At 39.2% G+C, this 27,170-nt stretch overlaps 1 long non-coding RNA gene across 1 annotated transcript; it reads left to right on the forward strand.

The window, feature by feature from the left end:
- The first annotated feature begins 836 nt into the window (after positions 1–836).
- Positions 837–8,543, forward strand: LOC122462041. The gene is made up of 4 exons (XR_006284367.1): positions 837–1,328; positions 2,517–2,643; positions 4,046–4,052; positions 7,434–8,543. It is a non-coding gene; the product is annotated as an uncharacterized LOC122462041 (long non-coding RNA).
- Positions 8,544–27,170: the final 18,627 nt, after the last annotated feature.

Raw genomic sequence — 27,170 nt, forward strand, 5'->3', positions numbered from 1 at the left:
TAACAATGTGGCATTTGATACTCTGAGAATAAACAAATGAAGAATAACAACAAAAACACCAAACATGGATATACTCTAAAATTGTCCCCTTCTGACTTCCTTTTTATTTTATACCCAAGAGTGAGACTCTTTAGAAGTTAGTACCGTTATAATAAAAAGTCCTCTATTTTTTTAAATTGTCTATGAGTTGAGCTAGGTTGTTGCCTGTAGCTAATACCAGAACCCTCTAAGCCCTCTTAATGGGAGTTCTGGATCTCTAACACATCCTATTTCCATTCTACTCTAGTTGAGCTCTTGTAGCATGACTAACATTGTAGTATTTGAGCACATGGTCTCTACAGGCCCCATCCTGCAAACACTTACCACATTCATACAGCTATCCTCATTCATGCAAGTATCGCACCGAAATCAGTGTAAATATTCTGGATGCATTTTAAGAGTAAAAGTTTTCAGGAGAAGCTCCCAAAATAGATTAATTAATTTTACATAAGAAAAGATTTTACAGAAGTACTGTTAGTCACTTTGTGTAATGTTTAAATGTATCTACGTGCTGTAACCTTGCTTCATATTATGGAGGGTACACCAGAGCCAGAGTACTCTCAAGGAGCCAATTACAGCTCCCTAATTGTTTGTCTGACACCAGCCTTGGGCTGGATGTGGTCCTGTGATTGGGCTTAATCCCCACCAGCTGTAAGGCAGGGGAATGAATTTGATTAGCTATGCTCTGCACCTAGGAGATGATTAACTAATTCCATCCTAGCCTGAGGAGGCAGAGGCAGGCTTCATAAAGAGCTGAGGGAGGTCAGCTGAGAGGGAGAAGGCTAGTAGAGATGAGCTAAGAAGCATTGCTTCTCCCTGGGATGGATCTGGAGGAAGGTCCAGTAGTTTGGAAGTGGCTGTGGCCAGGAAGCAGAGTTAGAGGAATAAGGTTAAGTCCTGTAGTGAGCCACAGAGCAGAGAAGAGCCCTGAGCTAGGATCTGTGAGGATGCGGGAAAAACAAAAGGCCAATTATAGGCTAGAAGGACAGCATAAGATTACTTAAACTCCTAGCAGGGAAAAACCTGGTGAGTTAGTACCCTGATAAGTGGAAAAATTGAAGTTGAACCCAAGAAGGGCAAGGACCTTTGGTTTGGAGCTGAATCCCGGAAGGAGGCTGAACTGTTGTGTGACTTTGCCACAGGACTGAGCCACAGAAGATCCAGGAAGGTAGTCTGGCAAAAAGATTGCCCGGGACTCGTCATCGTGGCCGAGAAAGTGATCAACAGAGGGAGTGTAAGAGAAAAGGACCCTACAATGCTGCATTAAGACAGGAGGAGGTGCTCTGGAGGTAAGGATGCATGCTTACATGTCCCTCATAGACCTTCTGCCACTTAAGGATTGTCTGAGTGGATTCCAACATAGCCATTCTTCCTGACAGCTCTTTGCCAGTCCTGCCATGTCCTTTGCATTGGAAGCTACAGAAAGAAAGATGTGAGAGGCAGCTGTGTAGGCTCTACACCTACTATGGGTTCCTCCAGCCAGAGAGAATCCCAGGGGTGAAGGTTAGCCTTTGTTCCCTTTTTACCACACAGTGACACAAACAGCATCCACAATTACAACTTTTAATATTGAAAATTCTTTAATACATTTCAAATCTAAAAAGTCTGTAAGCTCTTTGGGGCATTTACTGTATGTTTGTAAGCCATCTTAAAAAAATAAGACTTCAACCTGGTTGTAATCTATATGTTACTGCAGTATAAATGTTTAATAATAATCATAGTGCTCTAATAGAAAAGATAAAATATCTTGGGGTTTTTTTGTTTGTGTTTTTTTTTTTTTTTTAAACCTCGGAACTAACTTTGTTGCCACTGATGTCTTGATAGCTGGACTCACTATCCTGTTGCAGTTGACATTACTGCAATTGGAATTTTGCCACTGGCTTCAGTGGGAGCAGGATGTAGTCCTTCGTGCTATGCTTAGTTATAACTGAATATACACAAACACATTCAATTAAATAATATGCAGTAACTTGAATTTCCTCTACAAAAGGAGCAGGAAAATCTGTTTCACAAAAACAATTAATAATGCATTGCTTGCAATTCTCCAGTATCTATACAGTATCCATTGTGATAGAAATAATTTTTCCATGACCTGTTATGCTAATCCTATAATTGCCAACCTAATCTCTTTAAATTGAATTTAAATCCTTCTACGTAGATTAGAGAAGAAGAAAAAAGCAAAATTAGTTACCAAGACAAAAATTCTCTCCTCTGAGATCTAACTCAAATATATAATTAGTTAGCCGAGTATGAGATAAAGACATACATTAAAAATATGCTTCTGACCTTACCCTCTTGACCTGCTTTGAAAACCTGCAATAAGGAGTCACAAACTAGTTTCATGAATACAGTGATTACTGTGGATTTTTAAACCCTCTCATATTGATCTTGAGCAAATACAAAGCTTGTGACCAAAAAAGTCATCCACCTAGATGGTCTTAACTCATTTATTTTCTTAAATTTTATCTTTTCTGCAGTACATTGGGGGTCATAATGATAGAATCCTGGAGAATTCAGGAACCATTTTTACCATCAGCTGACATCCAGAGGCGGCTGAGTCTGGATTCCCATAAGGAAGGAAGTAGAGCTGCTGGCCAGTGGAAGGTGGGATCTATCATCTTTCTGATTCTATATCAATTGTCACAAAACCCATTTTAATATAATCGGTCAGGGCAAGCTATCAAAATGAAGACATCCTTGAGTATGGTTCTTGGCAGTGATAAAGCTTTGACCCCACACTCTGAGAGGAGAACGTGTACAGTATATACTGTGTCAATTATGCACTTCATAGACACCACCCTGATCATACCAATATAAGACAGAAAGCGTTGCTTCCTCCAAATAGCAAAACCAGTTAATTCACCAATGACCTAATGTCAAGCTGGTAGGTTAAATATGGAGGAAGCATCCTGAAAGATGGATGGGTGCCCATTTGCGTAAAGCAACATCAGCTTTTTTTCATCACAAAGTCTGTGAAGTTACAAAGACTTTGCTGATGTCAGTGAGTTAACCTAGCTTGTTTGCAAACTATGTAATGACCCATAGCCCTGTAGAGGCTTTTTTGCCCCACTGCTTTCACAGAGGCCAGGTTCAAAGACATCTTCACTGCTTTCCATGTAAGCCTGAGTCCTGGGATCCCACAGAGGTTTAATTACACTGATGTGATGCTAGCTGTGAAGACCTCAACAGGAGCAGCATTCTCCACACTAACAGGCCTGGAGGGAGGATCAGTCCCTCCATATGGTACTAGGTGGCATCTGCTTCCCAGGTTTCCTGTCTATTCCACAAACCATTGCAACCCTCTCTTCATTCTTTCTCTTAGCTAGGGCCTCTTTGGGGTGTTAAGTGCTCTGTGGGAATAGAGATGAAACCGTACCATGATTACAGGGCCTGCAATTGTGCCAGGCCTTACATGGGCTGCACAAGAGTGAGGAATGTTCCCTGTACTCTCTCCAACACTGTCATTGGGACAGGCAGAATCTGTCTCTGTGATTACAGAGCAGCAATAGTCCTGCTTTTTTATTGGTGGCCTAAGACACCTGTGTACCAGGCCATTTCTGCTAAAAGTCTTGGGATGCAGGGAAGTTATGTGCACCAATTGTTACTTCTGTGCACAATCGGAACTGGGGTATACTTACTAGCTGTATGATCAGATGGTTCTGACCTGCTGCTTTGAATGACTGCATATCTTAGAGTCTTAGACAGAAAAACACACATCACTCTTAGAATATGGGATGAATGAATATTCACCAAAGAAAACTGGGGGAAGTGGCAAAAACTATCTAGAGCCTGAGAAAGTCCTTCTCTCTTACTAAAGACACTGTGTGGTATATAAGGTAGAGAGAAATTACCAGAGAGGTAATCTTGAATCAAGACTGGCTAGTACCATACTCACTCAGTAGGGGGCTAGTCATAAACTCTACAATGGGCTCCTCCGCAGATAATTTCTTACTTATTTTGAAAACATCTTAGATATTTCATTTTGGTATAAAAAAAGATAATTTAGAAAGAAGGTTATGACCAGGAGACCAATGGTGGCTTTCAGTACTTGGAACCTTTGCCAGATAGAGATTTGAGGTGGGAGAACCTTATGAGACAGACAGTTGGCAAGAGACTGACACCCTAATTCCAATGCAGCAATCATGATTAGGTAGTTAGCTGAGGGCCACCTGGGGGTATTTATCCTTGAAAGGTCAACATCAGCCTTTTAAGTAAAGCAAGAATTGTGTGCCCTATAATGGAAAATGGTGGCTGCACCATTACTGGAGTTCTGTGCAGTAACACTAACACTAATGTCTTCAAGATGCTCAAAGGAGCAACCTTTGAAATAAAATGCCTGAAGAATATATGAAAGAGTGGTGGATTAACATCTCCCAAGCTACATCTCGTCCATGACACTAGATGAGAGCTAGAGGGTGGTAAATAGATTGTTAGATAGCCCTGTAGAATCCTTGATGGGATCTTCCTAGTCCAAGCAATTCTGCTAGCTGTAAGAACGGTGTAAAAAAGGGGGGTGGGTGAGGTTAGGGAGTGTCTGAGGCCCTTTGGTGTCCACTTGAACTATGAGTGCGTGAATTGCCCCCACAACCACCACTCCTCTTCTTTGTGTCTCACCTCAAAGATACATCAGTTTCAGATCAGTGCTTCAGTGCAGGTATTCTCTTACAGTATTCTCTTAATTACAGTAATTAAGCTAAAGCAAAAATGTTAATAGCCTAATCAATTCTTGTTAGCCTTTCAGTACAGAGAGGATAAATCCTGATTACCTTCTAGATATTAAACAAATATCAAGCTTTACTACAGTGATTTCCACTTTAAAAATATGGAAACATCCATTGTTTAATCATCTCTTAAAAAGCAGTCAAAATGACCTAGTATGGTTTGGAAGCTGAGGGAAAAGAAAAACTTGGCTCCTTGTATATAGGCTTAAAATCCCTAATTGTCCATTGCCTGTTAAATTATGCTTCTTGTTTATTTTAATAGTTAACAGGCAGAATAAAATGTCAAGGGAAAACAAATCCTTTTACCTAAAGGATATAATCTGTTCTTTTAGCAAATTGCTTCAGGCTTTAAAGATCTGGATCTGAACAATTTCTACATTTGGTTATGTTCAGATCCTTTTCAGTTCAGACCCATTTAAGATAAAATTGGAAAGAAAGCAAACAGACAAGATCTTGTGACTAAGATATCTGGGATACTGATCTCAGGCTTTTCTGGAAGCTTATTTTACGTTTCAAGGAAAGTGAGGTTCTATTGTTTATATTGGCTAAGCCTTTACTTTTGAAAGAACGACATTTAATAAATTCAGAAGACCCAGACTGAATTTGACAATTAAAAAAAAATAGTTTCCCACAAAGTGCATTTGATATTAAACATATTTCATATAACACTTTAGAGAAGTACTCCACATTTAACTGTCTAGTTGAAATTGCGTAATTTCATGTTTCTTTCACTGGGCAATATGTGACATTTTTCCACAAGAAATACAACATATTTGAAAACCTCAAATCAGGAGGGAAAATCACCTTTATGCAGACTTCCTTCTAATAAAAAGATAGAGAAGAACAACATTGATAAAATATAACATTGGGTCTGCTCTGGCGTCTGGAAATGCGTATGAGCAGCTCTGAAAAGAAAACATGTAAACATCAGTGGTGTTTTGAAAATGTAAGGCTAGGATCAGGATATACAAAGCTCTACTATCCCAGCGAGAATTTTCTATACGTTAAACTCTAGAGCCTCAAGAGATTGTTGTAGGCATTGCAACGCCTAACTGCTGTGCACCCTGCTGCCTGTGGAATCCTAAACTCTGAGTTAGGCACCCAGGCTCCCCAGACAATACACGGGGTGAGTTAGAAGTCTAAGTAAAGGATTCTTTGAAGGTAATAAGCTGAGTGAGGAGCTGCCTAAGCTATCCAGGAGGGAAAAGCAAAAGAAAGTGGTGGGGCTTAGGACCAGATTCACAAAGGTACTTGGGTCCCTAACTTCCTCTGATCTGGGCCTCAAAGGTTATGTCTATACAGCATTTAGAGACCACGGAAGCGAATCCTTCAGCCTGCATTGACAGGCTAGCAGAGCTCACACTAGCACTCTCTTGTGGCTTGGGCTGATGCTCTGGCTCTGAAGTCAAGGGACAGGGTGAGTGATGTGTTACACATATGCTCTTTATCTGTGGTAAGTCAATTGTTTAATACAAAAACACTAGCATGAGACATAGCCCAGCTGAAAAGAATATGCATAGCTGCCTGTCACTTCATAGCTTTCTTACAGTCTGGGTAAACAATTTCTATTATGTTGTGTTCTCTCACAGTAGGTAAGAGAAAATCATCCTAATTTTGCTTATCTCAGAAGAATGGGGAGTTTTGAAAGATGATGTCAAATTAATTGTAGATTGTCTCAGCTTCATAGAGATACTTTTAGAGAGACTTTTCTTTTACAATGCAGAGTGCTGCTCTGTGGGATATAGATATGGTTTTTAGTTCAATAGCATGAACAGTATAGAAGCAGCAAATGTCTCTCATAGATGGAAAAAGTATACTATATTGACTTGGTCTAATTTGTAGTTGTATGGACTCAAAGTTCTTGAGTGAACATTGAAAGTCCAGATGTTCCTCAGTGATAGATTTGTATAAGTGGATCTCTATTTTAGCTGACAAATATAAAACAACAGGTAACCAGATATCTCCCTAAGGCTGCAAGGACATTACCATTGTGCACACTGCTTAAGTGCTTCTAGTGCTAGCAGACTTGGAAGCCCTAGTATAGATGGGTTCTGGCTGCCATAGGGGTTTAAACTCCACGTTGACACGAGCTGCCTTGAGTATGGTACGTATAGTTCTAGAAAAAAATTCTCTATTGTATCCAAGGCCTAAAGATGAAAATCACCCTTTATAACACACAGCCTGTATTGTGAAAGAAATGGTGATCATAGTGAAGCGGGGTAGGAAAGTTAGATACATCCTAAATCATGGCTGATCACACTGCTTCAGTACAGCCCCTTCTTGTCTATGTATTAGGACACCTGAAATCTGTTGTTGCTCCCTATATAGGGGTGCTAAAGTATTAATCACACTTCCACATATCCACCTCACTCCCATCTAATCTGCACCATCCTATTTAAGGCAACGTGGAAAACCCTTTCACTGTGTGCTGGGAGTTTGGATGCTTTGTGACCTCTTCACTTCCAAACTCCCATGTGAGGCAGAAATGGTGCAAAGAGACTTCTGTGGAGCCTTGTGAGCTGTGGAAGATAGAGTTCAAGCTATCCTACTTGTGGGCAGCATTAATATACTTCTTAAATGTTCTTTAATGTTCTAATGTAGCTCAGTGTTGCTTGTGACTCATCCTCCTTTTTATTGGAAGGGTCAATAAAAAAAAAAAAAAATCGGAGAAAGAAACACCACACTAGAAAACTCCTTTTTTTTTTTTTCAAGATGGCAGCAGCATGTCTGAATATTCTCAGCTACATTCAAAGACATCTGTCAACTCCTTAACTACAGGAGCAGAGTCTCTCCCCTGACATCTAGTGACACACTAGGAGAAAAGACTTCAGAAGCTGTCCATATTTGCACAGACATACCTACTCTGCTGAGGTGTTCAGCAAACAGAACAGCCTGCCTAAAGTGATCAGTTTTGGCTGATTTTTAGATTACAATTCACTTCAGGATTGAATGCAGGGAAAAAGACATGGAATCCTTATTGTATGAGTAAAGGGCAGCAGAACAGTGCTTAGCATGCCCTGATTGATGGTGTCACCTCAAACTGAACCTCATTTGCTAAAAAGGGGATATGGATGCCAAATCCCAGTGAAGGGATGTGGAGGGGACCGGTGTTCTATCTGATGATGTGGACTCTGCCTAAAGAGTCCTAGACAACATTTGACCTTCCCCTCTCTACTATTCAAAGACAACTGATTGGACTCTGACTCTGGACTGTTGTTTCTGTTCAGTGATTACTAGAGCTGAAATCACTGAGGAGCCGGCCTAGGGGCTAAATCTTAAACATGGTATAGGGACAGCATTGCAGTGAAAGACAGCAAAGAGAGTGCAGCATAGAGGCTCTCTGATAGCTCAGCTCTTTGTGATTTTACTGAGTAAGTGGGGGAACCTCAGAACTCAGCATCGTTGGAGTGGCAGTGAGTGACTAGCAGCAGCAGAGATGAGTGATGGCAGAGAATAAGAGCAGAAGAGAAGTGGCAGAGGTAACAGTGGTAGCAGCAGTGAGCCAGTTGCAGAGATAGCGGCAGCAGAAGCATGACTTGCCTGCCCTCCCCCACCTTTTTCAGTGGTGGAAGTGGACCCATGTGAATGCACCTCTGAACTCTGGGTCCTTTTCTGATTAAGGATAACCAACTATGGGTGGGGTGCAGTGAAGGGAAAGGGGAGTGGTGTAGTAAATGGACATTTGTTCACTGGACTTTCAAAATGCAAGGTGGATATTATGGGGAGGGTGTTTGCTTAAGGTTACTTGCTTTTGAATTGGGGTTTGGTGTTATCCCAAATTAATGCTGGGTTCCCTTTCACTTTTAAGAAAAGGGTGTTTTTTTTTTAATTATACACAGACTTAGTGCTTGTGAATGGGGAAGTATTACCTCTGAGAGGTGCCCAGGAGTGGTGTTTAGATTTACCAGATTACTGGGTGTGGGCTTGATCTGGTTCTCTTTTCTAGCGTTAAGAGGAAGCCCCAGATGTTGAACCCAGCTCTTGTTGCTGCCAACTCTACCTGGTAGAAGCGTTACAAATATATGTAAATAAAGCACATTGTGAACATTCATAGGGCAAGAAAGAGAGCATAGGAACAAATTCACGGTGACCTAGAAATTCACTCTTCTCTCTGAGCTGACAACTCAGAGCCTCTTCTTCGAAAAGCTTAGCCCCCTACTAGCTGTATACTTTGCTACTTGTAGAGAGTTTAGAAGTTCACATTCCATCCAGTAGAAGGTGTGTGTATATATAATCAACCTAATTCACTGTAGTCTTATATGCCACTGGGGTTTTAAATTCCACAATGGGAAAATCTGAAATATGAAAGTAGTTGAGCAAAATTTCAAAATTAAGAAGGCATTTAAAAATATATTTTGTTTTAGCAACTACGCACAGTCTTGAAATGCAGTGTAGTTGTAGCCATGTCCGTCCCAGGATATTAGAGAAACAACGTGAGTGAGGTAATATCTTTTATTGGACCAACTTTTGTTGATGAGAGATTCAAGCTTTTGAGACACACAGAGCTCTTCAGGTCTGGGAAAAGTACTCCCAGGCTATGTCTACACTAGCACATTTGTTGGTAAGACTTATGTCCCTCAAGGGTGTGAAAAAACACATCCCGAGTGACGTCTGTTACATGGAGAGAGGCACCAGTGTGGACAGTGCTATGTCAGCGGAAGTTCATCTCCTGCTGACATAGCTACTGCTGCTTGTTGGCAGATAGTTAAATTATGTGGAGGGGAGCGCGCTCTCTCTCTTCGAAATAGAGCAGCTACACTGGAGATCTTAGTGGCACAGCTGCAGTACTACAGATATGCCGCTGTAAGGTCTCTAATGTAGACCAAGCCCCAGTGTCACAGCAAAATGCCAGATGGAACAGATTACTTAGTATAAGTAGTGAACACATACTGTAAGGAACCATTCAAGGTAGTGTGGCCCATTAACACCTCTGAAGTCATAGGACAAAAAGAGGGGGATGATGGTTTACAGATAGTTGTAATAAACCCTAAGTCCAGTGTCTCTGTTCAATCCATCAATTTTAGGGTTCAGCAGGGTAATGTCTTTAAACTCCCAGGCTCATCTTTTGAAAATGTTGTGCAGGTTTCCTTTGAGGTTGAGGACTGATGGTTCAGCTATCGAGTGACCACTTTGTGAAAAGTGTTCACCCACAGGTAACAGGGGATTTAAATTCCCTCATAGTATTCCACCACAACTTCACCAGCTGTTACCCATCCATTATAGTCTCTCTGGTTCCACACTAGCATCAACTTCCTGGACACCACAATCAGCTTCAACAATGGAATCCTACAAACAACTGTATGCAAGAAATCCATGCATCACCAAACCTACCTTCAGAAACCAAGTAACCACCCCAAACACACCAATAAATCTGCTATCTACAACAAAAAGAAAAGGAGTACTTGTGGCACCTTAGACTAACAAATTTATTTGAGCATAAGCTTTCATGAGCTACAGCTCACTTCATCAGATGCATTCAGTGGAAAATACGGTGGGGAGATTTATATACATAGAGAACATGAAACAATGGGTGTTACCATACACACTGTAACGAGAGTGATCACTTAAGGTGAGCTATTACCAGCAGGAGAGTGAGGGGGAGGGGAAACCTTTTGTAATAATAATCAAGGTGGGCCATTTCCAGCACTTGGTACTAAGATACCCCAGAATATGCTCTGAAGAGAAAGTCCTTAATATATACCTTAACACACTTAAAATGGCTTTCACCAAATAAGGACAGTCCACCAGAGAAGTAGATGGCATCATGGAACCAGCCATCCAAATACCTTTAGACAACCTGTTTCAATAGAGAAATAAAACCCTCTCTGACCGCACACTCACAGTTGTCACCTATCACCATATATTGGAACCCATACGGGATATCATCAAACAATTATAAGCATACTCGATGGAGACCAAATCCTAAAAAATCTTTCCTGCACCCCTTCTTCCACACTTCAAGCTGCCTAAGCTCCTCACAGACCAAGACACACCAACTCAAAGGAGCATCAGACCCTGACAGATGCAAAACCTGCAGACATCTCTCCCCTGCTACAATAATCAACACTCCTCTGAAGATCCATGGATCCTACACATGCCTATTACATGTGTGTACGTCATCCAGTGCACTAAATTCTAGACAATCATTATGCTCTCAAATGAACTCATACAGGAAAATAATAAAAGAAAAATAATACCCTGTCAACCTGTGGGTGAACACTTTTCACAAAGCAATAATTCAATATCTCACCTATCAGTCCTCATTCTCAAAGGAAACCTGCACAACACTTGCAAAAGATGAGCCTGGAAGCTTAAATTCATTACTCTGCTATACACTAAAAATCATGGACTGAACAGAGACACTGGATTTATTGCTTATTACAACCATCTGTAACCCACTAACCCCATCTTTTTGTCCCATAACTGCTGAGATGTTAACAGGCCACTCTACCTTAAATGGTCCCTTACAATATGTGCTAACTACTCTTGCTAAACAATTTGTTCAATCTTGCATTTTGCTGTGGCACGGGGGATATCTTTCCCAGACTTCAAGAAGAGCTCTGACAAACTTGACTCTCTCACCAGGAGAAGTTGGTCCCAAAAAATATATTCACTCACCTTGACTGTCTTGAAAATTAAATACAGTTAAAATGATGTTTATTGCTTAATTTGTATATGTATTAGGAAAAAAAACCCTAAACATAGAACAACTTAATTTTTCCAGAAGCAAAAGATAAATTTGCAAAATGGAAGTGTCTTCAAAATATCATACAAATTCTGACACTAGAGAAATTATTGTGAATTTTTAAAACTGGGAGAAATTGTACGCTACAAAATTTCCCTGAGTTACAGGCTTTTAGTTCTACTCCAAAAGATCTTGCTCAGCTAACTGGAGTGTTTTACACATTCCCAATACACATGTATTTGTGTGCAAATACACACAATCAGAAACTCACCAGCTGAGTTCTATATTCACGGCATGTCTGTTTATATTCAAAGATTGGAACCGTGGAAAAGGATTTCTCAGTGCTGCAAAGGAGTATCATGAATTATTTACAGTAAATCAAATTTTATAACCCTTCTCAATCTTTCATAAACTGTATCTTCCTATTTTATTAGATACTTTATCCAGGGACTTAATACAGCATAAGTCAGGGAAATCTCTTAAATTCCTACAAGATTTGTAGGAGTATGTGCAGAAACAGTTCACAGAGTAGCTTATGCATGTCAGGTAACTGTAGGACTATTAATATCCTTCAAGTGTTTAATTTTTAAGAGAAAAGGGGCCCAGTTTTCTCAAGGGCTCAGCACCCAGCAACTCCTATAATTCTTAATTAGGGTTAGTGGGAACTGCTAGGTGCTCCGCAAACTTGAAAATCTATCCCAGAATTACTTGGCAAACTGAGCTCATTTCATCAATATGCTAATTAACACAGCCAAATGTAAGGTCAAAAATCAAGGATCAAAGAATACAGGTCACATTGACAGGATGGTGCACTATATCATAGAAAGGAGTTCTTGTGTCTACACGTCAAAAAGAATGCAGAAAAAACCTGCAAGAATAATTCTATTGAAATCAATAGAATTTAGGACCCTGAATATCTTCATGCATCTGGGTCTAAGTACCTACATGAGGAGGATTTCAGATAGTAGAAGGTTCTTTAATTTAGTAATTAGGGGCATAACATGATTTTGTGTATGGAAGCTGAAGCTACGTAAAATCAAACTGAAAACAAGGACACACTTTTAACATTATAAAGAATTACCAAGAGATGAGGTAGATTCTTCATCACATAGTGTCTTTCTGGGGGGGAAAAAAAAAGCTCTAAGTCAACCAGAAGTTATGGACTTGATGAAGGAATTTCTGAGTGAACTTCTATGACCTTCATAATATATGTCAGATGAAAACCCCATTATCCTAGCTACTGTAGAAACAGACAGGAAAAAAAGATACTCTCTTCCCTTAAAAAGCTTACAAAAAGAGTCTGTAAAGTTACTAGCCAAGCCTAATGCAATATTGTTGTCTTACTACTGAATCATGTGTAAATATATATTTTTGCCAAGCAACTCTTAATTTGTAATAAACTCACATATAATTAAACATTACAGGAAAACGGAAAATGGGTGAATGGTCAAATACCCAAGGTTTGGGATTCAAAATAAATGAAAGATGAAGGACTTTGCGGCCGTAGTTGACTAAATTAAGGCAAAAAGCTTCTGAGAGACGGAGTTCAAAGACAAGTGGACACAATGGCTTCTTACAGGCAAGCTCTATTAATGGATCAAAAGCATGTCTCAGTACTAAGCGTTATTAACTTTGTCAATATTACCTAAGGCTTCAAAACTGTAAGATTAAGATAAATTTATATGTTTGGGAATGCAGGGCTCAAAAACAGTTTAAAACAAAACTGAGAATTTCATGTCCAATAGAGTTTCAGTTTCTTCAGTAACATCAATCTGAGAAATCTCTAAGGCTTACAGGAGGGGAATATTGATTGCCAAAATGGTGGTAAAGAAAAAGTAGGTTAAATAACTGATAATGTGTTTGAAGCAAGATTACATCTATTAATGGGAATAATCCAACAGTGTTCAATGCAGACCAGGTTGGTTAGACCTGACCAAATATAAGTGTAATATCATTCTGTGGCTTAACTGAAAGACTGAATCTGCCTTCTTCAGAATAAGGCAGAAATAAAATGAACATGAAGGAAAGGTAAGTTAATTACTGACAGCCCAGCTCAAATCAAAGCAGTAGCTTATTCAGTTTTAATCATTATAATTGCAGAACAAAAGTGATCCCAGAACTCTAAAGCAGATTATTATAGATGTTATGGTCTATTCTAAGCAAGTTTTTTATAGTACAGCGATGAGCATGGTATCTGAATGTTTTCCAGTTATGCATTAAATGACTTGGCTAACATCTGGCACCTATCTGTTCATTCGTCTCCCCAGGAGGAGTGTGCAGTGAATGATCTTGTTTTGATAGGGTTTATTTATATATTTATTTTCGTGAATATATCAACATATAATATGTTAGAGAGGACAAGGTCAAAGATTTGCACCATGCACTTGGAATGGAAAGGGGTGAGGTGTGCAATAGCCCTTCGTGCCTGGGAGGGTTCATTGCACAATTTAAGATTGACGTCAGAGAAAGTTCTGTCTCCCATGCAGAAAAAAAGTGTATGCTTATTATGGAGTTCCATTGTGTTAGAGGAGCAAAGCTGTAAACATTGGTCTTCATCCCAGAATTTTAGGAAGCTGTCATAAATATAAAGGGAAGGGTAATCACCTTTAAAATCCCTCCTGGCCAGAGGAAAAATCCTTTCACCTGTAAAGGGTTAAGAAGCTAAACCTTCTCTGGCACCTGACCAAAATGACCAATGAGGAGACAAGATACTTTCAAAAGCTGTTTTAAGCTGTGCTGAATAGAATGACTATTCCTGTCTGTGTCTCTTTTTGTAACTTAAGGTTTTGCCTAGAGGGATTCTCTATGTTTTGAATCTAATTACCCTGTAAGGTAATTACCATCCTGATTTTACAGAGGCGATTCTTTTTTACTTCTATTAAAAGTCTTCTTGTAAGAAAACTGAATGCTTTTTCATTGTTCTAAGATCCAAGGGTTTGGGTCTGTGGTCACCTATGCAAATTGGTGAGGATTTTTACCAAACCTTCCCCAGGAAGTGGGATGCAAGAGTTGGGAGGACTTTGGGGGGAAAGACATGTCCAAACTACGTTTTCTCAGGAACCCAGATAAAGTTTGGTGGTGGCAGTGGAAGTCCAAGGGCAAAGGGTAAAATAGTTTGTACCTTGGGGAAGTTTTAACCTAAGCTGGTAAAAGTAAGCTTAGGAGGTTTTCATGCAGGTCCCCACATCTGTACCCTAGAGTTCAGAGTGGGGAAGGAACCTTGACAGAAGCCTTTTTATATATGCTATGCACAGGTCACGGAGCCCCCTGAAGATAATACAAATAAATAATAACAAAGAGTCAACTGCTGGAAATGGCCCAGCTTGATTATCACTAGAAAAGGTTGTTTTTTTTTTTCTCTCCTGCTGGTAATATCTCATCTTAACTGATCACTCTCGTTATAGTGTGTATGATAACACCCATTGTTTAATGTTCTCTGTGTATATGACAGTAATACATATCTTGTAAGAGTTTCACAAAAATGTCAAACGAAGGCCCTGATTCTGGAGATGCTTAAACATGCTTAGCTTGATTTCAGTTGGACCACTTTTATCTAAAGTTAAGAACATGAATAAGTATTTGCAGGATTAGACCTAAAATTCTTCTGCCTGTCAAAGATTGCTATACAAAAATAGTGACAATGGATTTACAAGAATAAAGTTTTATACGTACATTTTAAGATGACCTTTGAGAAATCAATTTGATCTGAAGAAAGTTCATTAGGCTTATTACAAATTATACGTTAATTTCTCTCAGCATTGACATGATATCTGAGAGCTTTTAGCATAGATGTTTGGGCTGGCAGATATTTCCAAACACTGTACAATATTTAGAGTTGCATTCATTAAACAGTGTTACAGGTACAGGAGCTGTGGCGGGAAGAGGCAGGGCTGGGTGCGAGCTAAGGGGAAGGGTTGGAGTGTGGGTGGGAACTCTCAAGGTTGGCACTTCTGCTAGGTAAATAACATTTTCTTGGTATTTGCACAAATAATATTGCTAAGTACAACTAAAACAAGAAAAACATACAATCAGGATAAATATATTTAAGTTCTCCTTACAGCCAGGTATTACCAAGGAACTCTAATGAGCTTTCTACAGCCAACCGTTCCTCTTTCCCAAAAGAGTCCCCTTGTTCAGTCCAGCCTAGTCAACCCACCTAGAGAGAGAAAGTCAGCTGGCCAGGAGCTTGCCTCCTAGGTTCCTCATAGTACAATACCTACCACCTGCTTTTCAAAGCTGCAATTCCTGATAATCCTTGCAATGAGGACAAGTGATTGTGGTTTCTTCTCTCTTCATAGAGAACATAGCTCTTTCCCTACTATTCTGTGTGGTGTCCACACACCTCTCACGAAAGAGACTGTCATCTTATCTTCAAAAGTCACAAATGTGTCACATATTAACTGTAACGACTTCCTTTGGGAGTGTGATGGGGTGGATAAACACCACACTAGGAAGACAGAGCAAGAACTCTGGGCCTGGGAAGCATTACTCCCTTAGGCCTGCTGGTCATGTTCCTGTTGGAGGGACTGAAAAGGGAAGCTCTTCAGAATAGCCAGATGGTTGGGGGAGGGTGGCAGACCTGTACTCACAGTTATTGAGGGACTATACTAGGAGGGTGCATCTCCAGGAGGAGGGCTGCTGCCTGAAGCTGGGATTCTCTAGCTGGCAGAGGCCCATGGACAAGGTAGCAAGGGATAACCATAAGCCATAATGCACCCCAAGGAGGGACAGAACAGTAGGAAGAGACCCAGGGGAGGGTGTCAGCTAGATCTCAGGTAGTGAGCTCCATCATTATTGTGCTTAAGAGGGCCACTTGGAACTTGGTGGAGTGGGAGGGCCTGAGTTCCCTACTTGACTGCTGAGTGGGCCTGCTGCAGTGGACTCTGTCCACTGGGCACGGTGGGGTATGTGTGTCTTTCGCATTCACAGGGGGTATTTGAAACCTTTTTAAATTCAGGAGTTAATGTGCAATACTTCACTCTCAGGATGGAGATTCAGGAAAGCAATTCAGATTAGAAAGTGTTTTGTTACTTTGATTTTTATGAACCCAAAAGTATTACTGTACTATTACTGTATGTGTATACTCGCGTAACATTGACAGTTATGCAAGTAAACTACAAGAGCAGCCTAAGTCTAAATGCTAATGAACACTGCTCCATAGACTTATTTACATGGTTTTTGTGAATTATCTTAATCCAAACTATGTAACACAGAAATGGCTTTGGAGAAACAAAATGACATGCTATTCAGCATCACTTACCAATTCCATTCAATCCATATTCCACATTCCAATTCCATTCAATCTATACAATTGTCCTGAGCAAATCAGTAGGTACCTAAAACTAACGTTAATATTTTGTATCCATCTTTTCTTGTTATGGCTCTTTTGGCTTTGACTGTTTTCACTGAGGGATTCAAACATTGCACCTGATTGAATGCAGGTTGTACTTCTATATCCCAAGCATTGCAGTAAGACAATAGGAGGAAAATATCTGCCGAACCAGTTGACCCTCATCTAGCATAAGTGAGAGGCATACTGAACAGTAGTGATTTGAGCTTGGTGGTAAATGAATGGTCAGGTTCCTGAGACCTTTACATAGCATATTTTGTTTGCACCTTTTTATTTAACACTGTACAGTAGTTTCTATGGAAATAGAGTGCTGAAACCACTGCCTATTATGATGACCAATTGTACTCCTGTATCCATATGGGGTCTTTTTTTCTCATGTTTAGTTTGTAAATTCTTTGGGGCCAGGACACTTTTTTTTATTCTGTGTTTGTACAATGCCTAGCACAATGCAATCCTTCTCCATAGCTATGGCTCCTAGGTGCTATGATGGTAATAGAAACTAATACTTATTCATTTTTTTTCTCAGATTCCCCTGAAACAAGTTAATTTTTCTATATGCTCAGATAGATGAAATCATTATATTAGGAAGCTAACACAACTGCTAAGGAAAGATTTGCAAGGGCTACAATTTGTGGTACTCTAATTTCTTATCGCAAAATGGAGTGCTTGGGTTTGTTAATTTCACCTACACAAATGGGGTAGGGAAGGGAGGGAGGAAGAAAGAGACACTGATTCAAAAAATATTCTTTAGAAATCTTGGAAAAATTAACTGAAGCATTTGATCCACTGTAGAGCAATGGAAACAAAAAGCTGTGGAGAGAAATGAAGTTGGATGACTTGAATGGTATTAAATGCAAGACAGGAACAGTTGCACAATCTGGTGTAAATAATGCAGCTAACAAGCACAACATGTGGTCTGCATAAATGTGACATTTTGCTTATACTATTAGCAATATTTGGGAATTATGCTATGTTTTCAAAAGTTATAGTAACTCCTTGCCTCAAATGGGGAAAGCAACTCTACACAGGTGTGCTCTGCACATTGACAACGTCTTGTTGAAATCAGGGGGTACAGGTGGAGGCCAGGGTTGGCTTCTCCAGAGCCACGTGTAGATCTGGGTGCTAACGTGTTACTGGAAAGAGGTTCTCAAAATGGTGAAGAGGACTGTTAAAGTTATAAGGGACACATTATCATAACATAAAACTTATAATAAAAATGTAGGACTGGAGCAGCTCTCAGTAGGCCTTCTAGTCCAGTTCCCTGCACTGAAGCAGGACTAAGTGTTATCTAGAACATCCCTGACAGGTGTTTAAGAACAGATTAGATAAAGAGACTAGAAGAGCACCAGTCATCACTGGGCAACATTACTTCTGCATTAATGAAGGTTTGGGGCAATTAATATTAATCTAGTTCAATGTCCTTCTTCCATGGTGGCCAATGCTATACTCGTCATAAAAATGCCTGTATTGTATCTAAGTATGTGATGCTGTGCCATTGGGTTTAACCACATCTTATGTTCTGAAATCTGAAAATTGACAACCCTTGAAATTTCATCCAAGCTAATCAAAATGTAGATGACACACTTGATAAAAGAATCCTGTAGATTCATCAGATGTGGGCAAGATGAACAGTAGTGCATTCAATGTCTAAAAACCTATTCTTTCTTTACTCTAAAGAAACAGTTAACTACAGTTAACCTCTTCCACTGCATTTTCAGAATATCTGTCATTAATCAAATTGCAATGCAAAAGTTATAAATTGTTAGCTAGGTTAGGAAATTAAGTCTTCTATCTTATGTCTGTATATGCTCCCCAAGACCATAGTTTCTGAGAGTCTATGAATCTTATTTATTTATCCTCACCATACCCTGGTGAGGTAGAGAAGTACTCTCCAAATTTTACATACAAGGAGCTGAGATACAGGGGGACTAAGGCTCACACTGTAAAGATATTTATGAATTGCTCTGTTTGCTATTACAAGATTAAGTGATGTGGACATCTAACTTCCAGCTGATTTAGGAGCCTAAATTCTACTGACTTTCAATGCTGTCTTAATCCCTTAAGCCTTGCAACACTGAGTAGAGCAATATCTAAATGCCACCTTTTAAACCGCTGGGCCTAAATGACTTACCTGAGGTCACCTAGGAAGTCTGTGGTAGAGCAGGGACCAAAGTCTAAGGCCAGCACCCTAATCTCTGGACCATCCTTGTTGTCACACACAGCTCCAGGTTTTCAAGGTTCTTTTTTTTCTAGGATTGTAAATATTAATACATCTTATATGTACCTAGGGCTCAATATATAACATGTTCCAAATAAATAATGAATCTCTGCCAAAAAGGCAGTACATTCTAAAGACATGAGTTGATTCAAAAGACAATATGTAGTTAAGTGCTTCATAGAACAAATAGATCTTCCAGATTCTTTTCAATTACCAGGGTTACTCGGTTTCTTAACTTAACATTTGAGCAGATTGGAAATGTAAATATTTTCAATGAAAAAAATGCAAAATTTTATCAGTTTTCTCCCCCCCATGTAATTTTGTTGCTTTGGGGGTAGGGGGAGGCAGTTTATAGAGTGTTGTTTTTTTTGAAAAAAATAAAAACTCCCTGTTGACTAAGATTTTTCTTGAACATTTTTCAACTAGCTTTCCTCACTGCTTGGTTGAGGAATTTCTGGGGAACCATTGACAGATGAGTACAGATGTTAAGTACAGCCTTGGCTTTTAATGCTTCAGTTTTCCCAACAAAGAAGCAGCAGCTCTTCTGCTTGTAATACTAGTAACCACATAACCCCCCAGGAATAAATGATGGTTTGTTAGCAAACATTTCTTCCCACCCTCTCTAAAATTCACATCGTGGTTATGTGACTCTGCATCAACTTCAATATAACTTTGTATCTCAGAACCACAATGTAGCCTTTAATATTTTAATGCATAAATATTACCATTATAGAATATATAAGCTAATATTAATTGAAGTTTAAGTTTTGAAAAATCAAGGCACCGGAAATCACAAATTAGTGATTTAGTTCAGCAACAAGCATGCCATTCCTCTATTCAGGAACAAGTGCAATGCATCTCTGCCCCAGGAGTACCGTTCAGGCCCCTCTTAACTCTCTCACGCACAAGGTTGCCCATTGTAGGGACTTTCCCCTATGATTCCTTTCTGGGGCTAGCCCTTTAAATTTGGCAGTTGCAGGCCTAAAATAGCCATTTTGTAACTGGCAGCTGCAAAGTGTTCCTGATTTTGTTCATGCTGGTAAGTACTATATGTGTTGTGTTTTCCTTCTTATTTAATTCTGAAATAGCATATTCTCACAGTTCTGAAACTTGAAGCTTTAGCAAAGTCTGAATGAGGAGTCTGCTATGGAAGATTTGTTGCTGAATCATGTCTTTGTTCATATGACAGTGAACTCATGTCTAGCCCTCCTATACACACTTTGTAAAATGACCCCCAAGTGAAGGCAAAACATACTGAAACTTCAAAAAAAAAAAAAAACAACAAACAAAATAAAGCTGCTATGGATACCTCTTACCTTATTCATTTGGCTCACAAAATAGAAAAATGTCAGCCTCCAGTACCTTTTTATAGGATATCATATTTTGAAAGGGTTTCTAGCTATATTAATCTATTTTTCTCAATCCATTTTCTATGAATTTATTCTCTTTTTTTTTTTTGTACTTTTAACACTTGTATCAAAAACATAAAATAATCCTCATTGCAATTAACTGACATAGATGAAAATTACTACTGAATGTTATTTTTCCATTTAGTTTTTATCAGAGAACTCACCTAAGGTCTTCAGTTCACTACAAGCCAAATGTGTATAAAATATAGCACTTAATACTAACTTCATTTGATACAAAGGCAAACAGTACTGTAGCTTGTTAGTCAGCAATGTGAAATAAATGTAAGGTTTTTTGTCTTGAATTTAAAAGGTTTTATTGAAAAGCTTATAAAAAATATACAGCAAGCTGACTGATATTATTCTAAATATTTTGTCTGTCTGGAAACATTATACTTCATAGTAATTCAATTAACATTCAAAAAGAGGGTTCTGTTTTAATTGTAGGTTTGGATGGTGTATGGTATATGGGAAGAGTTAGTTTAAAAAAAACAAGAACCCTGGGTGTTTGAGGGAACTGATTAAAGTATATCCCAAATATGATAAAAAAAATGCAAAAATCAATAAAAGCAAATCAATTTGAAAAAGTTCCAAATCATTTTCCAAATTAGGAAGAGAGAATTGAATTAACTAAAGGTTTAAAATATAAAATATTCATATGGTACTTTGTATTGCTGCTTGTTTCAGATTATTTAATCAAATAAAAGTTTTGCAAGGTACAGAATACCTTGCTATAAACAAAAACATACACTCAGGAGATTAGCTGCTCCAGTCTATCCAAATTATAAGTGTAACATTTTGAAAAAGAATGTTACAAATACAAATTGAACACAATGAAACCTTGGGAATCTTGCAGGCTGCTGAGCATGGTCACAAGCATTAGGATTGGCTAATTGGCCAACTTTCACATGACTTTAGATAACAACACAAGATGCCACTAAAGCTAAACCGTCCTGTCGGAAGGCAAAGGAATAAGCAACACCCACAAACAACTGTGCCCTGGCCAAATTCTGCTATTTTTTTCTATACCACTTCTCAAATCCAATCTTTGTTTCCTATCAACAGTACGAAAGCTTTCTTCCAGGCCCTGTACATCACACATTCTGATTACCATATGTCATAAATATAAAGGGAAGGGTAAACCCCTTTGAAATCCCTCCTGGCCAGGGGAAAGCTCCTCTCACCTGTAAAGGGTTAAGAAGCGAAAGATAACCTTGCTGGCACCTGACCAAAATGACCAATGAGGAGACAAGATACTTTCAAAAGCTGAGAGGAGGGAGAGAAACAAAGGGTCTCAGTCTGTCTATATGCTGTCTTTACCGGGGATAGACCAGGAATGGAGTCTTAGAACTTTTAGTAAGTAATCTAGCTAGGTACGTGTTAGATTATGATTTCTTTAAATGGCTGAGAAAAGAATTGTGCTGAATAGAATAACTATTTCTGTCTGTGTATCTTTTTTGTAACTTAAGGTTTTGCCTAGAGGGATTCTCTATGTTTTGAATCTAATTACCCTGTAAGGTATCTACCATCCTGATTTTACAGGGGGGATTTCTTTATTTCTATTTACTTCTATTTCTATTAAAAGTCTTCTTGTAAGAAAACTGAATGCTTTTTTCATTGTTCTCAGATCCAAGGGTTTGGGTCTGTGGTCACCTATGCAAATTGGTAAGGCTTTTTATCCAACATTTCCCAGGAAAGGGGGGGGTGCAAGTGTTGGGAAGATTGTTCATTGTTCTTAAGATCCAAGGGTCTGGGTCTGTAGTCACCTAGGCAAATTGGTGAGGCTTTTTACCAAACCTTGTCCAGGAAGTGGGGTGCAAGGTTTTGGGAAGTATTTTTGGGGGGAAGACGTTTCCAAACAACTCTTCCCCAGTAACCAGTATTTGTTTGGTGGTGGTAGCGGCCAATCCAAGGAAGAAAAGGTGGAATATTTTGTACCTTGGGGAACTTTTTGACCTAAGCTGGTAAAGATAAGCTTAGGAGGTTTTCATGCAGGTCCCCACACCTGTACCCTAGCGTTCAGAGTGGGGGAGGAACCTTGACACCATAGTATGATTTTTTTCTGATCTCTCTGCCAGTCATGCCACTCCCCTTTCCGTACATACAAAATACAGCTGCTAAGAGTATCTTCCTGGCCTGTCACTCTGTCCAAGTTATCGCAACCCCCTCTTTGGGGTTTTCCACTGATCTCATGTCTTCCACCACATCATGTTGTAGTTTCTTGTCCCCATATTTAAGGCTGTTCACAGCTCTGCCTCTCCCTATTCATCCGTTTGTCACCTATTGTATCTGTTCTACCAGTCTCAACCACATGTTTGTGCATCGGTTGCACAACCGTCTTCATTCCTCTTTGTTGTACTATCTGCTTGGAATGTATGTACTAATCTCTAAGACCACAACCCTCTCTTTTTTTTTTTTTTTTTTTTTTATCCTCTGTTAAGGTTCACTTGTATTGTGACCCCTGGAAAAAAAACACCCAATCAATGACAGCTACTTTTGGACCTTAAAAAAAACCTTTAAATAATTCTGCACAAGCAAGTTGTGCGCAAAGGCAGTCGGTGGACTGGTGTAATCTTATTACTGCTTCCAGCTCCTTTTATCCTTCCCATTGTTTTTTTCACATTCTCTGGCAGCCTCTCATCTTCAATTAAGCCTGATACTGAAAACATTTTATGCACACGCTTAACTGTACTACTATGAATAGTTCCATTGATTTTTTTTTTAAGTGGTTCTACTCATGGCAGCTAAAGTGAAGACATGCATAAATGTTTACAGGCTTGGGACTTTAGAGCATTTGCACTTCAAATCGGGGATCATACCTTCTATGTATCTATACAGCATGTTCCATGCGGGGACCCTGTTTCTGGTGGGGATCACTGTGTTACTACAATGGAAAAATGTAATGAAGATAATATAAGTATCAAACCACTTGCTATTTCATTAGAAACTCAGGAATTGTCGTAGTCAGTTGTCCATGGAATTTTGTTGGCAAAAAAGGGGCAATTTTTAAATGAAGGGCCTCATCCAATTCCCATTGAAGTGAATAGAAGTTGTACAAAAGACTTTGCCTGAGGCAGAAACTAGCCACAAACCACCATTATGTACCAAAACATACAATAGCACCTCATGAGGGAAATGTCTTCCTCAAACCTAGCAGACGGTTTTGTAACTGCAGGAACTTCTCCTGTTAGCCTTGCACTGCTAAATTTCTTTTGTTGCTAAAAATTTCCCCTAATATGAAGCAGAGGCTCCAGCAAGTGTTGCATCTTGATTTGTATTAAACTGCACTTCTCCTGGGACTGCAGCACTACAAATTGGATCCTGGAGGCGGCAGTTTCTAGAAGTGACCAAAGCAGTCCAAGATGCGTCAATGTGGGAGCCAGGAACAATGTAAGGGGAAAATACTGGAGGGAGCCAACAGCAGTGATGAGTGATTAGGAAGACAGCAGCAGAATACAGGGAGAAATCAGCAGCAAGTGACAGGGTGATTTAGGAATGAATAAAGAAGGAAACCAGAAGAAGGGGGATTTATAAAGCAGAGACTATAATTGTCTGCAGTGGAGAACACTGCTCACTCCCAGTATGAATTGCCACGGCACTACCCTGACACCATAGCTCTGTCATTAATCCTTTACTTCAGTAGAGCTCAAAGCCTGGAAAGAAAGAGGAAGAATTGAGATGTTCTTTTATTTTTTTTAGCAACAGCCAGCAGCACTCTTATTCCAGAGCTTAGTGCTACTATTCTGAATGCACCCTGCATATTCACAAAAGGGGCCTCTAACATTAGACCTCAATGCAGACATCACCAGGGAAACTTTTATATACAAACCAGTCTTGTGACACCTTGGTTTCAAGGGAATACCATGATAGGAGTAGTTACAGTGGTCATTAATAAATAGTCAACATTTTCCAGGTTACTTCACTGGATTGCCTGAGATACTTCACTAAACCCCTATACTGAGATAGATCAGATACTATGGGGAGTGACTTACTAAATCTTGACAATTTAATGGTGACTACTGGATTTATTCTGAAGATCATCCTAGCCAGAGCATAATGACTTGAGGGATTTTTACTATCCATTTCTCAAGAATCTAAGTTGTTCTTTCTTTATTGTCCATTAGTTGCCTATTGTTGGAAGTAGTAAACCCCCTGGCCTCTTCTTGTATGTACATTTTGTGCTCACGGCGATTACATTGTATTTCGTCTTTAAACACCAGTGTGCATACTTGAAAAATTCTAACACTGATATCTGCAAAAGCCACTTGGACAAGTGGGTTTGGAAAGTGCAAATTCTACTACTTTTAGGTGAGGAAGTTTAGGAATTTTCATGTCTGTCTGTGTGTGGGTATGTGCATGTCCATGTCTGTGGATATGCAGTTTTGTGTCCTATGGCCAAGAATGGAAGTCTAGCTGTAAACTTGTCCTGTAACTGTTTTGTGTTTTACGAGTTACAATTTAAGACTTAGAGTATGTTCTTTGGGGTAAGGGAACACAGCTATCCCTGTTTGCGTAGCACCTAGCTCAAAAGGGCACTGATTGTGATCAGGAGTCTGGGGAAACTACGATAATTTAACATTTAATAATATGTAGATATTACTTGTAACTCAGAGGCCCAAGTTTTTCTGTTATTGCCACTCATTGTGTCATGTATAAAAATAGGTTTTAAACTCTTGAGGACAGAGAGTGTGCCATGCCAAGTCTATTTGCATGTTAGGACCCCCGGGCCATTTTGAAAATAAATATATGAATAAGAAATAATATAATAAAACCACCTAACTTCAACTTTTGAACTATCACTCTTTTCGAAGGTGAAAAGCCGCCCGTATTAATCTCTCCTTGTACGGAAGCCATTCCATACCCCTAATCATTTTTGTTGCCCTTTTCTGAACATTTTCCAATTCCAATATATCTTTTTTGAGATGGGGCAACCACATCTGCATGCAGTATTCAAGATGTGGGCATACCATGAATTTTATATAGGCAATATGATATTTTCGGTCTTATTATCTATCCCTTTTGTAATGATTCCCAACATTCTGTTCACTTTTTTGACTGCTGCTGCACATTGAGTGGATGTTTTCAGAGAACTATCCAGAATGACTCCAAGATCTCTTCCTTGAATTCTAACAGTTAATTTAGACCCCGCCATTTTATATGTATAGTTGGGTTTATGTTTTCCAATGTGCATTACTTTGCATTTATCAACATTGAATTTCATCTGCCATTTTGGAGCTTAGTCACCCAGTTTTGAGAGATCTTTGCAGTCTGCCTGGGACTTAATTTTGTATCATCCGCAAATTTTGCCAACTCACTGTTTACTGTTTTTTCCAGATGATTTATGAATATGTTAACTAGGACTGGGCCCAGTACAGACCCCTGGGTGACACTATTATTTACCTCTCTACGTTCTGAAAACAGACCATTTATTCCTATCCTTTTCCCCCCTATCTTTTAACCAGTTACCAATCCATAAGAGGACTTTCCCTATTATCCCATGACAGCTTACTTTGCTTAAGAGCCTTTGGTGAGGGACCTTGTCAAGGGCTTTCTGAAAATCAAACTACACTGGATCCACTGGATCTCCCGTGTCCACATGCTTGTTGACCCCTCAGAGAATTCTAGTAGATTGTTGAGGCATGATTTCCCTTTACTAAAACCATGTTGACTCTTCCCCAACAACTTATGTTCATCTATGTGTCTGACATTTTTGTTCTTGACTTTAGTTTTAACCAGTTTGCCCAGTACTGAAGTCAGGCTTACCGGCCTATAATTGCCAGGGTCACCTCTGGGGCCCTTTTTAAAAATTGGCGTCACATTAGTTATCCTCCGGTCATTTGGTACAGAAGCTGATTTAAATGATAGGTATCAGACTACAGTTAGTAGTTCTGCAATTTCACATTTTGGTTCCTTCAGAACTCTTGGGTGAATACCATCTGGTCCTCTTGATTTATTACTGTTTAGTTGATCTGTTTGTTCCAAATCTTCCTCTAATGACACCTCAATCTGGGACAGTTCCTCAGATTTGTTATCTTAAAAAGAATGGCTCAGGTTTGGGAATCTCCCTCATCCTCAGCAGTGAAGACCAATGCAAAGAATTCATTTAGTTCCTTCACAATGGCCTTATCATCCTTGAGTTTTCCTTTAGCATCTTGAACTTCTAGTTGCCCCACTGGTTGTTTAGCAGGCTTCCTGCTTCTGATGTACTTATTTTTTTTTTAATATTACTTTTTGAGTCTTTGGAAGATGTTCTTCAAATTCTTTTTGGCTTTTCTAATTATATTTTTTACACTTCATTTGCCAGAGTTTATGCTCCTTTTAAATTTTTTTATTCTCTTACTATGTTTTTTAATTTGGGGTATACAGTTCAGCTGAACCTCTATTATGGTGTCTTTAAAAAGTTTCCATGCAGCTTGCAGGGATTTCCCTTTTTGTGCTGTACATTTTAATTTCTGTTTAACTAACCAACTCATTTTTGTGTAGTCCCTCTTTCTGAAATTAAATTCTACAGTGTTGGGCTGTTGTGATGTTTTCCCCACAGGAATGTTAAATTTTATTATATTGTGGTCACTATTACCAAGCGGTCCACCTATATTCATCTCTTGGACCAGATCCTGTGTTCCACTTAGGACTAAATCAAGAATTGCCTCTCCTCTTGTGGGTTCCAGGACTAGCTGCTCCAAGAAGCAGTCATTTAAGGTGTCAAGAAACAACAAAGTTCATTTAAAATAGAAATGTTGACACTGGTGCT

Source organism: Chelonia mydas, chromosome 1 (genome assembly GCF_015237465.2).
Source record: "Chelonia mydas isolate rCheMyd1 chromosome 1, rCheMyd1.pri.v2, whole genome shotgun sequence".
Taxonomy (NCBI): Eukaryota; Metazoa; Chordata; order Testudines; family Cheloniidae; genus Chelonia; species Chelonia mydas.